The sequence below is a fragment of the Elephas maximus genome, chromosome 19 (assembly GCF_024166365.1).
Source record: "Elephas maximus indicus isolate mEleMax1 chromosome 19, mEleMax1 primary haplotype, whole genome shotgun sequence".
Lineage (NCBI taxonomy): Eukaryota > Metazoa > Chordata > Mammalia > Proboscidea > Elephantidae > Elephas > Elephas maximus.
The window spans coordinates 72,083,326-72,099,960 of NC_064837.1; the positions used below are offsets into that span (position 1 = coordinate 72,083,326).

The 16,635-nt window shown below is 51.0% G+C and overlaps 1 long non-coding RNA gene across 1 annotated transcript; it reads left to right on the forward strand.

Moving 5' to 3' along the window:
• Positions 1-10,168: 10,168 nt before the first annotated feature.
• LOC126062459 (uncharacterized) lies at positions 10,169-14,000 on the forward strand. The gene is made up of 2 exons (XR_007514060.1): positions 10,169-10,460; positions 13,400-14,000. It is a non-coding gene; the product is annotated as an uncharacterized LOC126062459 (long non-coding RNA).
• Positions 14,001-16,635: the final 2,635 nt, after the last annotated feature.

Here is a 16,635-nt window from a genome sequence, read left to right on the forward strand (position 1 = left end):
ATTAGTCCAAAGGACTAATGGACCACAACTACCTCAGGGTCCACCAGACTGAGTCCAGCACAGCTAGACTGTGCCTGGCTACCACCACCCACTGCTCTGACAGGGGTCACAATAGAAGGTCCCGGACAAAACTGGAGAAAAACGTAGAACAAAATTCTAACTCACAAAAACAAACAAAAAGATCAGACTTACTGGTCTGACAGAGACTGGAGAAACTGTGAGAGTATGGCCTCATGACACCCTTTTAGCTCAGTATTGAAGTCACTCCTGAGGTTCATCTTTCAGCCAAAGATTAGACAGGCCCATAAAATAAACAATAACACACGTAGTTCAACCATGTACATGAGACTAAACGGGCACACCAGCCCAGGGGCAAGGACAAGAAGGCAGGAGGGGACAGGAAACCTGGACAAATGGAAATAGGGAACCCAAGGTTGAGAAAAAGAGATTGTTGAGATGTTGCGGTGTTGGCAACCAATGTCACAAAGCAACATGTGCATTAATTGTTTAGTGAGAAACTAATTTGCCCTGTAAACCTTCATCTAAAGCACAGTTTTAAAAAAAAAAAGATCTGCTTCTAAGTATGGTTGGCATCTGTCTCTCTCCCAACCCCACAGCACCTTCCTGCAGCATCAAAGCCTTTTTTCAGATTAACAGTCCCTGAAAGGGGTGGACTACCAGCAATCCCTTTACGAGCAAGCCCATGCTTAACTTGCTTACTGAGTAATCCGCCCCTGCTGTTGCATCTGCCTCAGTCCATCGCCTTCCAGGTGTCCACCCTCGAGCACTGGACACCTCAGGATCACGTAGTTACAGATGGCATCAGGGAGGCTGGGCTGGGCACACTGCAGTGACAAACCTTCCCCAGATCTCAGAAGCCTGGGCTCTCGGGGCTCAGTGCCCACCAGAGGGACACTCACCAGGCTTCTGGGAAATGGGAGGGAAAGGTGTCTTTGTTAAGTCATGGGAATTTGGACCTAAGTGAGGTAGAAAGTGTTGAGCAGGAGCTCTTAGAAAGGAGAGAGGCCCATCCCGTTTCCATTTGTAGTGGCTTCTGGTGAACTGAAAAATTAAGAGATTATGAAACACGGTTATGAGGTTGTAATGTATTTTAAATATTTACATTAAAAGTATTAAGGCTCTTAACACGTGAAAAAATGTAGTGTCTTGTTTAAAGATACTGTCTGATCTCAATTTGAGGCCTTCAGGGACTGTGTGCCCTGGGTCGAGCACTCTCCTGCTGGCCAGGCCTGGGCCCAGGGAGTGACCGACAGGAGAACTGGCTGGGAGAATGTGCTGGAGAAGGAAGAAGGCAGGGCAGGTGGTGTTCAGACCCACACGAGGGCTGGGTTTATTCCGGGATGCATCAGAGAGCCTACCTCTCTGTGGGTAAGACATGTAAGAATCGGGGTTCCCCAAGAATGGTGGGGCTTCTAGGAAAGGGGTCCCATTGTGGCAAGGGCCTGGGCGGTTCACCACTTACCCGGTGTGTGGCAGAGTCTAGGTGAGCCTAAAGCCAAGCCCTGTTATTCGTTCCACACCCTGCCAACCTTGACCCCTGACCTGGGCTCCCCACCCCCTTGTGGTATGCTATTACACCCCAACTTGAGATTGGGAGCTTGTTCCCAGCCTGAACCTGCCAGCCAGCCTGGAAACAGCAGGTGGTCTTTAGACATTGTCTGTTGGACCCTGAAGAAATTAGGTACAAAAAAACCTGAAATAAAATACCAGGTGGACCCAATTATATACACACTATGGACCTCATGGCCAACTTGGCTTCCTTACTCTAGTATCAGAGTGTCAGTGCTGTTCACCTCATGGGAGCTCTTATAAGAGAAAAACCCTGTGATTGTCTCTGTGGACAGTATGTCTCAGTTGTCTAGTGCTGCTGTAACAGAAAGGCCACGGACAGTGGCTTTCACAAACAGAAATTCATTCTCTCACAGTTTAGGAGGCTAGGAGTCCAAATTCAGATGCTGGCTTTAGAGGAAGGCTTTCTGTCTCTGTCGGCTCTGGGGAAGGTTCTTGTCTCTTCTGAGCTTCGGCTCCTGGGCTGTCTTCATGTGGCTTGGCTCTCTTCCCCCATCTGCTGCTTTCGCTCACTTGTTTAATCTCTTTTATATCTCAAAAGAAAGATTGACTCGACATACCTTATATAATCCTGCGTCATTCACATAACAAAGACAACTCATTCCCAAATTGGATTATAACCACAGGCATAAAACCAAACCAACCCCTTTGCCGTCAAGTTGATCCTGACTCATAGCAACCCTATAGGGCAGAGTAGAACTGCCCATAGGGTTTCCAAGGAGCAGCAGGTGGATTCAAACTGCCGACCTTTGGTTAGCAGCTGAGCTTTTAACCACTGTGCCACCAGGGCCCCACCACAGGCTGAGGACTTACATCACATATTTTGGGGACACAATTCAATCCAACAGATGCACAAAGCATTTCCTGGGCCACGATGGCTATTGGTAATCAAAGCTCCCAGCACGGGACTTGTGTGGGCTGCTGTCACTCACAGCTGTGGACTCAGTCGGCCGTCACCACCAGGAATGTATCCCTAGTACCCAAAGTGGCCCCAAGTCCTGCTCTGGCTGGAGCCTCCTCCGGGGTCTGAAGGCGGCTCCCCTTGGGCCCACAGCACTGAACTTCAGGGTGCCCTCCCCACCCTTCCTGCCTCGCCTTGGTGCATGTTTCTGTGTGGTACCCAGCCAAGCCTCCGCAGCCCTTCCTCCCGGCCCCACCTCTGCTCGAGGGCCTGGATGGCACCATGGGCCTTCTGAACAGCGTTGCTGAGCCGGCCCCCACCTGTCCAGCCTCCTCTGTCCACCACCACCTGGGCCCTGCCCATGTGGCTGCCCCACCCTCCAGTTGGGGTCTTCACTTACTCCTGCCCCCTCCATCCCTCAGACCTGGGTGGGCAGAGCCGTAGGACACCAGGCCCAGTGACTGCAGCCCTGGTGGGTGTTGCCAGCATGGCTGAAGTGTCTGTGTCCCGGCCAGCCTGGGAGATGTTGGAGTGACCCCACGCCCCCCCCCCCCCCGCCAGGGGCCATGACTGCCGGCTCCAGGGCACCAAAGAGGCCGCTTGTGCCCCTGGACTCAGGTGGGCTTGTCCTCTCAGGTGGGTTGGAGCTGCAGAAGCCCCCTGTCACATGCCCCGATGCTATAGGTGCCCACCAGCTGGGGAGCAATCGCACCTGGCACCCTGGCTTTGTTGCTGGACGCCTGGTTATCATCCACCCACTTATCTCTGCTTTGCTTGCTGTGTCCTGAGTCATCATGCTGAGTCACTGGGCGGAGCTTCTCCCTGGCTCCAGTGTGGCACCGGTCTCCCACATGGCCCATGTGAGCACAGTCCCTCCAGGTGGTCCAGGTGAGCTGGCTGCCCCAGGCAGTGCTCACTGAGGTCAGGGTCTGCCTACCCCAGGCAGGCTGGAGACTCCCTGTCACATGCCCAGAGGACCCTGTAGGGCAGCTCCTAATGGGGTAGGGGGCCTCTGATGACAGAGGGAACCTGCCACCTCCTTCCTGGGTCGCACCTGTGGCCACCTCCTCCAGCAGAAAATTTGACTGAAATGGCCTGAATATGTTGCTTTAGCCAGGGGGGCACTTGGCCAAGGGCAGTGACACACATTAGGTAGGTACCTGGCCAGCCCTGGTCAAGCATCTTCCCCTCGGGAGGCCACTGGGAAGGCTGTCTGGGCCCTGAAGGGGGAGGGTGCTGAGGGAAGTGAAGCCTTGGTGCTGGACACACCTGGGGCCAAGTCACAGTAAACCTGCAGCCTCTCTGACTGGTTCACCTGCCCAGGGGCCTGGGGTGAGGGTTGGAGGGGATGTCTGAGAAGGGTCTAGCCCAGCTCGAGAGCTGCAGAACGGGTCACTGTCATGGCTGCTAGAGATCATGATGATGGTGTCGGGAGAGAGGGGAGGCCAGAAAGGCAGCTGCCTCTACCAGCTGACTCAAGCCCAGCTCAGCTCTCAACTGAGCATCCATTCAAGAAAGCCACTCAATTCAGGGCAAACCACAGACACGAGAAGGAAATAAGTTTTAAAAAGGAATAAAAGAGGGAAGGAATCTATGGGAGAGGAAGGGAGAGGGGGAGGAATAGGGAGGGAAAGAAGGAGAGAGAGGGGGAGGGGAGGGAAGAGGATAACTAAACCCGAAGCTGGTTCATTGAGAAGGACAATCGTGAGAAAGAACTCAGGCAAGAACCAAAATGAAAAAACGCAAGATGCTCAAATAAACAAGACATATAGACAAGGGAAGTAACTGCAGACAGGACAGAGACTAAAAAAAAAATAGAACTGGAACACTTACATAAAGAAAACCTAAATGAAGTAGATAAATTCCTGAAAATGAAATACAAAATGAAAAAAATAGGGGGCAAGAAGAAACAAAGATCAGGAACAGACCAAAAAATAGTTGTTGGACACCTCCCCTCCTCCAGCCTCAAGCCCCAGCTGCTCTAGAAGTGAGGGACAAAGTGTTCCAGAAAGTGAGAAAGAGGGAGGTGTGTCCAGCTCATTTTATTAGGCTGGGGCAATTGTGACTCTAAAGGCAGACAAGGACAATCGAACAGAGACAATATAGGCCTATTTCACTTAGGAAGTTGGATGCCAAAAATATGAAACAAAATATTAGGTAACTGGATCCAGTTACATACGAGAAATAGACTTCATGGTCCCTTCTGTTTCTCTAGTTTAATGTCAGACAGCATCAATGCAATTGATAGACTACAGTAGAAAAATCCTGATTATTTCAATAGATACGGAAAAGCATTTGATACCATATTATAACTGCATCTAATCTAAAAACTCCTAGTGCAAGAAAAATAGAAGAATGTTTCCCTCACACAGTAAGAGTTAGATACCCAAGCCTACAGCAACTGTACATTTAATGGCGACTGAGACCATGACCAGGATGGGACACCAGCACATGGCTTCTGTTCACACAGCTCTGGGGACCAAACGATCCAGCGGTCACGCTCCTAGGTATTTACTCAACTGAGCTGAAAAATGTACATCCACACAAAAACCTGCATGTGAATGTTTATAGCAGCTTTATTCATAATTGCCCCAAACTGGAAGCAACCAAGATGCCTTACCATAGGTGAATGTTTAAACAAACTATGGTACACGCACAGAATGGGATACTCTTCAGGGATTAAAAAGGAATGAGTTATCAAGCTGTTGAAAATAAATAAATAAATAAATAAATTTATTTTTTTTATAGATGTGGATAAATTGTATAGTGAAACATGCCAGGCTTAGTTGGTATTAAACCATCATCTCTTAAGATAAAATAAATACTCACATATCACACACATCGGTCGGGCTGTCTATGGGGGAGGAGCAGGGATGGAGTCGGGAATGAAGGAGCCAGCTGTGGATGGGTGAAACCAGAGGGGCCTGCACTTGTTGATTGTGATGGTGTTCCCGCACTGAGGCCCATGACGAGCTCCACCCCTACATGAGAGCCTTGAAAAGAAAGACTGCAGAAGACAACCCAAGCTGGGGAGCTTGGAGGAGCAGCCAAGCTCAGCATCAGTCGACTCTTTGGAAAGGGGTGCTGGAGGGGCCGCTCGGCCACTGTTGTGCAGATGACACAGGAGAGGCCTGTTCAGTTCTGGGGTGCCAGCACTAAGGTCAATTCGAGGGCTCTTCCGGGTAAACCCAGGTGAATGAAGGAAGTGCTGAGCTGGGGAAGCTGGCCTGCCCAGAGAAGAGAACACACAGGCATCATTGCGAAATCGTGGGAAATGGTTAAAAACAAAAAAAAGGAAGCACAGTGGTTTAAAAAACACAAACAGTACAATTTCTAAATATGCAGAGAGAACTAGGAAGAATGGAGAGAGACAAAGCAGAAAAACAGATATCCATAGCTGGTCTTTGGGGCATTATTTTTTTTTGCTCTTTGGGGCATTAGATCCACAGGCAGATTGCTCTTTCAGGAGGGAGAGAGCCTGAAGATGTGTCTCTGGCTGTAGGCTGCTTCCCGCTTTCATCAAGAATAGCTGAGATTAATGAGGGAGGAACAAACTCAGAAAAGGGGAGTAAGAATGTTTGCACAACTTGAAGAATGTAATCAATGTCACTGAATGGCACATGTAGAAACTGTTGAACTGTTTTGCTGTGTATATTCTCAACAACAACAGAATAAATGCAATTTAGAAAAAAAAGAACAGTTGAGAGCTTGGGGTCTTTCATTTCCTGTCCTGATGGCACAGAAAGAAATCTAGCATAGGAAGACACCTCAGACTCTCAGACGAACCCGAGATTCTCAGAATGCACTGCTGGGCTCTAGAGGCACTGACCCATACAAGTGTCTTCACACAACAGAGTCCTAGACAAGTCCCCGGCTCAGGAACCAGTGAGTGAGCAACGCACCTCCCAATCCAGCACTGGGATCATTCCATGGGCCAAAAGGCCTGCGATGGCGTTTTGCATCTTTCATGATATTGTGCCCAAAACCTGGAGCCTTGGTGGTGCAGTGGTTAATCAAAAGGTTGGCAGTTGCAATCCACCAGCTGCCCCTTGGAAACCCTATGAGGTAGTTCTACTCTGTCCTGTGGGGTTGCTATGTGTTGCAATTGACTCAACTGCAATGAATTTTTGGTTTTGGTGCCTGAAGCTCAGTTGATACAAAGAGGTTTGCTATGTTTAAATGTTTATTTCTAATCAGGTTTTTTTTACTAACCTTTTATTTTTACTTTTGTAAATGATTTAAAATATAAAATAACAGAAAGGGGGCTCTTCTGTTCCTGGCACACTGAGGCAAGGCGCGGCCTCAACCCTGAGCTGGGCTGGGCTCAGGAAACACCTGAACCCCAAGGTCCCTTCTACCTAAAGCCTGGACCTTAACCTCAGACTTACTTGGTGGCCCCCAAAGATGCCCTTCCATCTGAGACCAGAAGGTGTAGGAGGAGAGGTGGGGGGCTGGACCAGCTAGGCGGGTAAGTCTGGGGGAGAGTTCTGCAGAGTGGTGAGGGCCGACATGGTGGAGAGGGAGCAGCCTGCTTGTGTGGGTGTTATGGGCTGAATTGTGTCCCCAAAAAGATATATCCAAGTCCTGACCCTGGGTACCTGTGAACTTGACCTTGTTGGGAAATAGGTCTCTGAAGACGTTGTCAGTTAACATGAGGTCACACTGGAGTGGGGTGGGCCCTCATCCAAGGACTCGTGTCCTCAAGAAAAGGAGAGACACAGCCAAGAAATGCCAGGAACCACCAGAGACTGGAGGGGGAAGGAAACATCCTTCCCTAGAGCTGGAGGGGATGTGGGCCTGCTGACACCTTCATTTCGGACTTCTAACCTCCAGAACTGTGAGAAAATCAATTTCTGTTGTTTTACGCCACCTAGTTTGCGGTACTTTGTACGGCAGCCCTAGGAAGCTAATACACTGATCGGGGGGCAGGCTTGTGTATGTGTGTGTGAGTGGGAGCAGGTTTGTTTGGGGATCAGGCTTTTGTGTGTGTTGGGGAGCAGGTTTGTTTGGGGGGCAGGCTTATGTGTGTCTTGGGGAGAGCCTGGCCTGGGCCTGGAGCCCTTCCAGGAATTGGGGTTTGCCTGGATGTGGGCCTTCAGCCAACAAAAGTCTCTGTCTTGTGGACATTCAAATGCTTTTCTGGTTGGTCACTCTAGGACTTGCTCCAGCCCAGCTGCGTCTTTTGAAGGCTGGTGTTCATCAGCGCCCTGACTTACCACAGGCCTTCATTAGTAACCCGGGACCTCATCCTCTGGAAGGAGGCCGTGGGCCCAGGAGTGATGACATCACCCAGGAATGTGAGAAGTGGAGACGCCCAGCCTCCAAGGAAACACTCCGCCAGGAGTGGGGTCTTCATTCTGACTAGAGCTGAACCAGAATCAGGTAGCCATAGCCCCTCAGCCTCCAGGGAGGCCCCTTCACAGCCCAGACAGGGCTGGCTCCTTTGGGTGACTATGCCCAGTGTGACCTCCCCAGCTGTCCCTGGGCATTAGTCCAGGCAGTGCAGCTGGATACTGGGCCAGGAGGAGCATGGACCACACAGACCACCCTGGGTCACCCAGGAGGAATGGGTGCCCAACGACCCTCTCCCATGGGGTCAGGGCCCTGAACAGGGCAGAGGGCAGCCATACCTGAGAGGGTGGCAGTGGGCAGATGGCCTGGGGTGGGGGCACAGGGGGCAGGAGTGCAGATGCTCCCAGGCCTCAGTTCCCCCATCTTTCATGTGGGCTGGGCTGGATGCATAACGCTCCTTCCAGTTGGGCCGTGTCCCAGCAAGGAGACGCTAGCTAGCGGTCTCCCCGCCTGCCATCCCTTGTCCTGCCACCAGAGGGCAGGGACTCTCTCGGAGCTGTGGGAGCCTATGGAGTGGCTTAGAAGAGATGCCGACCAGGGCGACTTACTGCCCCCTGGGCGTCCATCAGGGGCTGGGTGCACATGCCCTGCCACCACCCAGGATCCCCATCCCTGCAGGCTTCCCTTGAGGTGAGGTGCAGGCTCAGGGACAGAGATGAGGACTCCAGCCAGGTGGTGCCCCCTTGCTCCCTGCATGTCCTTGGGCCAGCACAGCCTGTGGGTGTCTGACTTCTTGGGCCACCCACAACTGTCCCTCCCGACTCCTCTTGCCCTTAAGGAGGGGCTGGGCTGGCTGCCTTGGCTCCCAGGATGGGCCCAGGGCTGGGGGAACCCATACTTTGCCTCGGGGTGGTCAGGCAGCCAAGGGAGGAAGCCACTAAGGGAGGGGTCTGGTCAGCCTCCTGCGGCGCGTGAACCTCTCAGGCAAGAGGACATAAGATCTGGGTGCCACAGGGAAAGTGTTACCTCAGGTCCCCCATCCCCCCATGATCACCATTTCACCCATGAGGGCCGGCAACCCCTATGAGAGGCCTGGTCCCTGACCACGGGGAGCTGGAGTAGACACAAACTCACACCAGGCAGTGATGTCATCCTGTTGTGGCCATAGGACCTGGTTCCTGCCCCCTCCCTAGCAGGGCCCCCCCACACACAGTGCAGGCACTGGGCTGGGGGTGGGGCTGGGTGCCCTTCCCCCACCTGGGCGGGTTCGCTTCCATGGGGGTTTTGTAGTCCCTTTAGAAGCCCTTTCCAGGTCACCCATGTGGGTAGGACCAGGTGGGCCCCGGGCAGGCTGGCCATCCCCTGGCCTTCACTCTCCTCTCGGTTCAGCCCTGCTGGTGGCCTAAACCTTTACCAGCATCTGGTAGAAAGTCCTGGCTCCCAAAATGGGGCTAGAGGGAGGAACAGCGTGCTAGGAAAGAGAGGTGGGTGGGGGCTTGTTAGAAGAATGGGGGGGGGGTTGGGGAGGGTCCCAGGCAGTGGGGACAGCAGTTGGAGGCCTGGGATGAGGAGGGCGTGGATGGGCTTGGGGAGCTGAGTGTTGTCACAGGAGAAAGAATGAGCCCCCACCTGCGAGGAACAGGAAGTGGCCTTTGGAGGCCCAACCTCTCTACCCGCTTCACAAGCAGTCTAGGCTGTGGGTTAATGCTGGCCCAAGAGGCCAGGACAGGCCTGAGCTCCAGGCCCTGGGTGTTGGCAATGACCCCAAGCCATCACAGGTGTGCCCGGCACGACCTTGGCTACTGGGAACCCCTCCCCACACCCCTTAGCAGGTCCACCCTCACCCCTGTGGGCTGAGCCAAGCAGGCTCTGCTAGTGAAGCAGACCAGGGGCAGCTGCTGGGCCGGCCACACACGCCTCGGCCCCGTCCTCCTGGACTTTACCTGGCCTAGCTCAGGGAGGTGTCCTCAGACCATTGGCATTCCCCTCAGAGCTCCTGAGGCTCCAGGTGCCAGGACCGGTGGCTGCACAGGTACGGTGGCTGTACCGGTGTGGTGGCTGCACAGGTATGGTGGCCTAGCCCCCAGAATGGCCCGACCACTTGCCACAGGACCATCTTCCCAGAGCGGAGGTCCTCTCACCCTTTCCCAGCCCCTCTGACGGGGGTCTTCTCTGTGGTCTCTGAGGCAAGAAGGAGCCACAGAGGAGCTGGAGGTTGGGGGGCTCTGAGGCAGACAGACTGAGTGGGGGCCTGCTTCAGGCCTTTGCTGTGTGTCAGTCTCATAGCCAAAGTCTCAAAGTGTCTGCTGCTCAGCACCTTCCTTGTCTCCCGCTTCCTCTCACAGGCTGACCCGCAGGCTGACCAGGCTCAGGTGCTGCCTGAAAGGGAGCTGGCCTGGCCCACCCACGTGGGAGCCGGGCTGGACCCTCTCCCTGAAGGCCCCAAAGGCCCTAGAGGCCCAGGCTCTGCCCACTTCCTCCCTCCCCCTTCCTCTTTCTCTCCTGTCCCTCCCCTTCTCTGCTGTCCCCTCCCTGGCCCACCACCAGGCCCTCTGGCCCTCCTACCCTCTGTGGGCACCCTAGGTTAACGCTTGGTCTGGCCCTGGGCGGTCCTCACACACCTGGCCTGGTCTGTCCACTAGACATTCAACCCCTTGGCGGCGGGGTCCAGGCGAAGGTGAGGCTAGTGTGGGGGGCGTGGAGGCTTTCTCCAGCATCTGAGGTCCTGGGACCTGCACCTGGGTGCAGCCCCTGCGGGTGGGGGAGGGGGTCTTCTGCGGTGGCATTTAGTCCGTCCGCCTGGGTCTGTGAGAATGTGGAGGGTGCTGCAGCCCCAGGCCCCTTCCTGCCCCAACCACAGCTCTAGCCCAGCGGGAAGTTTGGTCTGGGGCAGACAGACAGACATTCTGCAGGCTGACATTTGGTGGCTGCTCTGTGGCCTGGTGGGAGGGTAGGTGGGGGTGGGGCCAGACTGGGCCTTCTCCCCAGGGGGCCTCCGGAAGCTTCTGGAAAGCCTTTGCCACTTCCACAGACCTTCCCCCTTCACCCTGTGGTCCCCCTCCTCTAACTCAGACACCCCAGCCCTGCCCAACACTTTGAATCTAGCCAGGACCGTGCAGGGGGTGTGAACACTTGTTCACCCCTTCAAGGCCTGGGTGCCCTCCTTGCCGGTGAGGCAGGGTTCTCTGGGTGAGGACGCCTGGGTGCTGCTCTGTCTCTGTCCTGCCTTCCTGACCCATCCAGTCCTGCAGGCTGCCCACAACACCCTGTCCTCTTTTGTCTCCAACCCCTCCCAATCCTTCTGATCTCAGGTCCCCTGCCTAGGCTCACCGTGGCCGCCTTCTCCCACCCCGTGCATCTGCCGCCCACCCCCTCACGTTGCCCTGAGTCCCCCTTCTCTGCCTCCTCTGCCACTTCCCCTGGGTTCCAGCTATGATTCCTGTTCTGGTGGCTTAGGCTGCTTGTTGTCATATCACAACTTTATCTTGTCTTCTTACTTCCTATTTTTCATTCACTGCACATTCTTTACGTTTATTTTTTTCCTCCTTTCCTGCTTTCCACTGGATAGAACCTTATGCTGTGTTTAAAAACCTGTGTATTGTTTTGATTCTCACTGTGGTTTCTCTGTGCCTCACACACGTCTACGTACCCGGATTGATTTCTTAATCTTATCTTCCTTGGCATCTTTCTTCTGATGGGTTAGTGCTTCAGCGTTCTCACTTCCCTTCCGTCTTCATGGTTCCTTTTTCTATCATTATGTTGGTATTATCTAGAATTCTAGTTCTAGATTGTATGTAGATACCTTTTATTTTCTTTAGTTATTATTTTATTTTGGTTTTTCTTTTTTTTTTTTAAAGACAAAATAAACTCTACCCAGTTATTTTGATCCCTTCTTATCTCTCACATAATGCTCTCCTGCTTTTTGGCTTTTCTTCGTTGAATGCTGCCTCCAAGAGCGATTTCAAAGTCTACGCTTTGTGGTGTGCCTTAAGAACTTACATGCCTGAGAATATCTTTATTATACCCCTACATTTTGTGTTGCTATGATGCTAGAAGTTATGTCACTGATATTTCAAATACCAGCAAGGTCACCCAGGGTGGGTGGGCAGGTTTCAGCAGAGCTTCCAGACTAAGAGAGACTAGGAAGAAAGGCCTGGCAGTCTACTGAGAAAGGCCAGACTCAAAGAGGCTCAGTTGGGAGGTGGGCAGCATGGAGCCAGGACCTAGACCCGAGCCTAGGCCCTTTGTCGTTAGAGGAATACACCTAGTAGTGCACTGGGGTGGGGGACTCAGGATGAAGGACCCAGCCCCACCCCCCATGTCCTCACCGTCCAGGTGACAACAGAGTAAAGAGATGAAGCCAGCACCCTTCAGCCAGGGTTGGTGCAGCATTGGGGGAGTCACATGGGGGGAGGAGGACTCAGGGATCATGACCCTGTCCACAGAGGGGATCACACAGGGAAAGGAGAACTCGGGGATCATGGCCCTGTGCATGGAGGGGGTCATGGATTGAATCGTGTCCCCTCAAAATGTATGTCAACTTGGCTAGGGTGTGATTCCCACTACTGTGTGGTTGTCCTCCATTTTGTGATCTGATGTAATTATCCTATGGGTTGTAAATCCTAGCCTCTTATGCCTGCAGTTACGATCCTATTTGGGAGTGTTATGGATTGAATAGTGTCCCCCCAAAGTGTGTATCAACTTGGCTAGGCTATGAATCCCAGTATTGTGTGGTTGCCCACCGTTTTGTGACCTGATGTGATTATCCTACGTGTTATAAATCCTAAACTCTACCTGTGGCTAATGAGGCAAGATTAGGTTATGTCAATGAGGATTAGGGTGGAATGTAACACCCTTACTCAGGTCACAGCCCTGATCCAATGTAAAGGGAGTTTCCCTGGGGTGTGGCCTTTTATCTTACAAGGGGTGAAAGGAGAGAGAAGCAAACAGAGAGAGAGGGACCTCATATCACCAAAAAAGAAGAGCCAGGAGTGGGGAGCGTCCTTTGGACTGGGGTCCCTGTGCTGAGAAACTCCTAGACCCAGGGAAAGATGACAAGGACCTTCCTCCAGAGCTGACAGAGAAAGAAAGCTTTCCCCTGGAGCTGGCACTCTGAATTTGGACTTCTAGCCTCCTAAACCGTGAAAGAATAAGTTTCTCTTTGTTAAAACCATCCGCTTGTAATGTTTCTGTTATAGCAGCACTTTTTTAGTCTTTAGATAACTAAGACAGGGAGAACAGTCTGTTATGTCAGCGAGGCAGGATTAGGAGCAGTTATGTCAATGAGGCAGGGCAAAATCTACAGGATTAGGTTGTTCCTTGAGTCAATCCGTTTTGAGATATAAAAGAGAGAAGCCAGCAGAGAGGAGAGGGACCTACTACCACGAAGAAGGAAGAGCTAGACTCAGAGTGCATCCTTGGGACCCATGGTAACTGTGCTGAGAAACTTCTAGGCCCAGGGGAAGATTGATGACAAGGACCTTCCCCCAGAGGTGACACAGAAAGAAAGCCTTTCCCTGGAGCTGACGCCCTGTCCTTGGATTTCTAGCCTTTTTTAAACATACGATGAACGGCAGGATCTATTTTTTAATGTCTCTGTATTGTTTTTGTTGTTAGGTGCCGTTGGGCCAGTTCCAACTCATAGTGACCATATGCACAACACAATGAAACACCACCTGGTCCTGCGCCGTCCTTACGATTATTGCTACATCTGAGCCCGTTGTTTGCAGCTGCTGTGTCGATACGTCTTATTGAGGGTCTTCCTATTTTTCACTGACCCTCTTCTTTACCAAGCACGATACCCTCCAGGGACTGGTTCCTCCTGATACCATGTCCAAAGTTTGTGAGATGAAGTCTCACCATCCTTACTTCTGAGGAGTCTTCTGGCTGTACTTCTTCCAAGACAGATTTGTTCCTTCTTCTGGCAGTCCGTGGTATATTCAATATTCTTTGCCAACACCACAATTTAAAGGCATCAATTCTTCTTCAGTCTTCCCTATTCATTGTGCAGCTTCTGTGTGCATATGAAGAGACAGAAAATACCATGGCTTGGGTCAGGCGCACCTTAGTCCTCAAAGTGACATCTTTGCTTTTCAACACTTTAAAGAGGTTTTTTATAGCAGATTTGCCCAATGCCACATACATTTGATTTCTTGACTGCTGCTTCCATGGGTGTTGATTGTGGATCCAAGTAAAATGAAATCCTTGACAACTTCAATCTTTTCTCCGTTTATCATGATGTTGCTTATTGGTCCAGTTGTGAGGATTTTTGTTTTCTTTATGTTGAGGTGTAATCCATACTGAGGGCTATAGTCTTTGATCTTCATCAGTAAGTGCTTCAAATCCTCTTCACTTTTAGCAAGTGAGGTTGTGTCATCTGTATAACACAGGTTGTTAATGAGTCTTCCTCCAATCCTGATGCCACGTTCTTCATATACTCCAGCTTCTCGGATTATTTGCTCAGCATACCGATAGAATAGGTATGGTGAAAGCATAAAACCCTGACACACACCCTTCCTGACTTTAAACCTGGAAGTATCCCCTTGTTCTGTCTGAACAACTAACTGCCTCTTTGTCTATGTGCAGTGTCTTGGTCATCTAGTGCTGTTATAACAGAAATACCACAATTGGATTGCTTTAACAAAGAGAAATGTATTCTCTCACAGTCTGGTAGGTTACAAGTTCAAATTCAGGGTTGTCAGCTCCCGGGGATGGCTTTCTCTCTCTGTTGGCTCTGGAGGGAGATTCCTTGTCATTGATATTCCCCCGGTGGAAGAGCTTCTCAGGCGCAGGGACCCCAGGTCCAAAGGATGCGCTCTGCTCCAGGTGCTGCTTTCTTGATGGTATGAGGTCCCCAACTCTCTGCTTACTTCCCTTTCCTTTTATGTCTTGAGAGATAAAATATGGTGCAGGCCACACCCCAGGGAAACTCACTTTATATTGGATCAGGGAAGTGACCTGAGTAAGGGTGGTGTTACAATCCCACCCGAATTTTCTTAACATAAAATTAAGATCACAAAATGGAGGACAACCATATGTGGCCTAACCAAGTTGATACACACATTTTTGGGGGGACATAATTCAATCTATAACATATAGGTTCTTCATGAGCACAATTAAGCGTTCTGGAATACCCATTCTTCAAATTGTTATCCATAATTTTTATGATCCACACAGTCAAATGCCTTTGCATAGTCAATAAAACACAGGTAAATATCCTTCTGGTATTCTCTACTTTCAGCCAGGATCCATCTGACATCAGCAATGATACCCCTGCTTCCACGTCCTCTTCTGAAATTAGCCTCAATTTCTGGCAGTTCATTGTCGATGGATTGCTGCAAATGTTTTGAATTATCTTCAGCCATATTTTACTTGCGTGTGACATTAATGATTGTTCGATATCTGTATATCTACCTATATAAAAAAAAAAGTGTAATACAATTATATATCATATAATAATGTCATATATTCTACATAAGGAGCCCTGGTCCCGCAATGGTTAAGAACTCAGCTGCTCACCAAAGGTCAGCGGTTTGAACCCACCAGGAGCTCCTGAGGAGAAAGATCTGGCCACCTGCTCCCATAAAGATTAAAAAAAACAGCCTAGAAAACCCTATGGGGCAGTTCTACTGTGTCCCATGGGGTGGACTTGACAGAGTCGACTTAGTGGCACCCAACAACAACAACATGCTACATATATGATTATATACGTAGCGTAGCTGATAAATGTACATCATTTTCCCCTTGAGTTCCAGTGGTGATGTGTGTCGTCCAGGACAGAACGGAGAGGCAGCGTAGCTCTGAGAGCTTGCAGGGCCTGCCGTGCCCACAGCCTCCCCATGGGGGTTCCTCACAAGTGTGATTGTAGCTCGGGGGTGGGCTGCCCCTCCCCTCCCCTCCCCATGAGCAGTGATGGGCAGCGCCTGTCAGCCCAGCAGACCCTCTCCTGGGGACAGAGTGTGAGACGTGAGACAGAACCCCCACAGTACTGTATTCTTTACCTGGCTTCTTCCTTGTCTTAGTCATCTAGTGCTACTATAACAGAAATACCACAAGTGGATGGCTTTAACAAAGAAAAGTTTATTCTCTTGCAGTCCGGTAGGCTAAAAGTCCAAAATCAGGGCGCCAACTCTAGGCTTTCTTTCACTGTCGGCTCTGGAGGAAGGTCCTTGTCATCAGCCTTTCCCTGGTCTGGGAGCATCTCGGTGCAGGAACCCCAGGTCCAAAGGACCTGCTCTGCTCCGGGTGCTGCTTTCTTGGTAGTACAAGGTCCCCATATCTCTCTGCTTGCTTCTCTCTTTTATATCTCAAAAGAGATTGGCTTATGACACTATCTAATCTGCTAGACCTTATCAACATAACTGCCACCAATCCATCTCATTAACATCATCGTGACGGGATTTACAACATTTAAGGAAATCTCATCAGAAGATAAAATGGTAGACAATCATACAAGGGAATCGTGACCCAGCCAAGCTGACGGACATTTTGGGGGATCCAATTCAATCCATGACACCCACCTACAGTGCTGTATTGCAAAATCATTTTCTTTGCTGGGCTCCCCTCCCCCCGCCCCAGTTTTGCATTTGAATCCTGCTTTGAGTCGGAATCCTCTGGGATGGCCACAGGTTTGGTTTGGTTTTTGCTTGAAGGTTGTATGTAAACCCCTTTACACCTCCGTAGTATTATTAAGAACGTTGCTGAAGTAACTTGTAGGAACTCCCTACTTGTAAACCCATTTGCAAGTAACTTACCTGCCCACCCTTGGCAAGCAGTCTTGGCAGCAGTAAGCACCGACTGACCCCATTTCCTTGTATAATGAACTAAAGGTGCCTATCTTGTCCTCCCGCCTC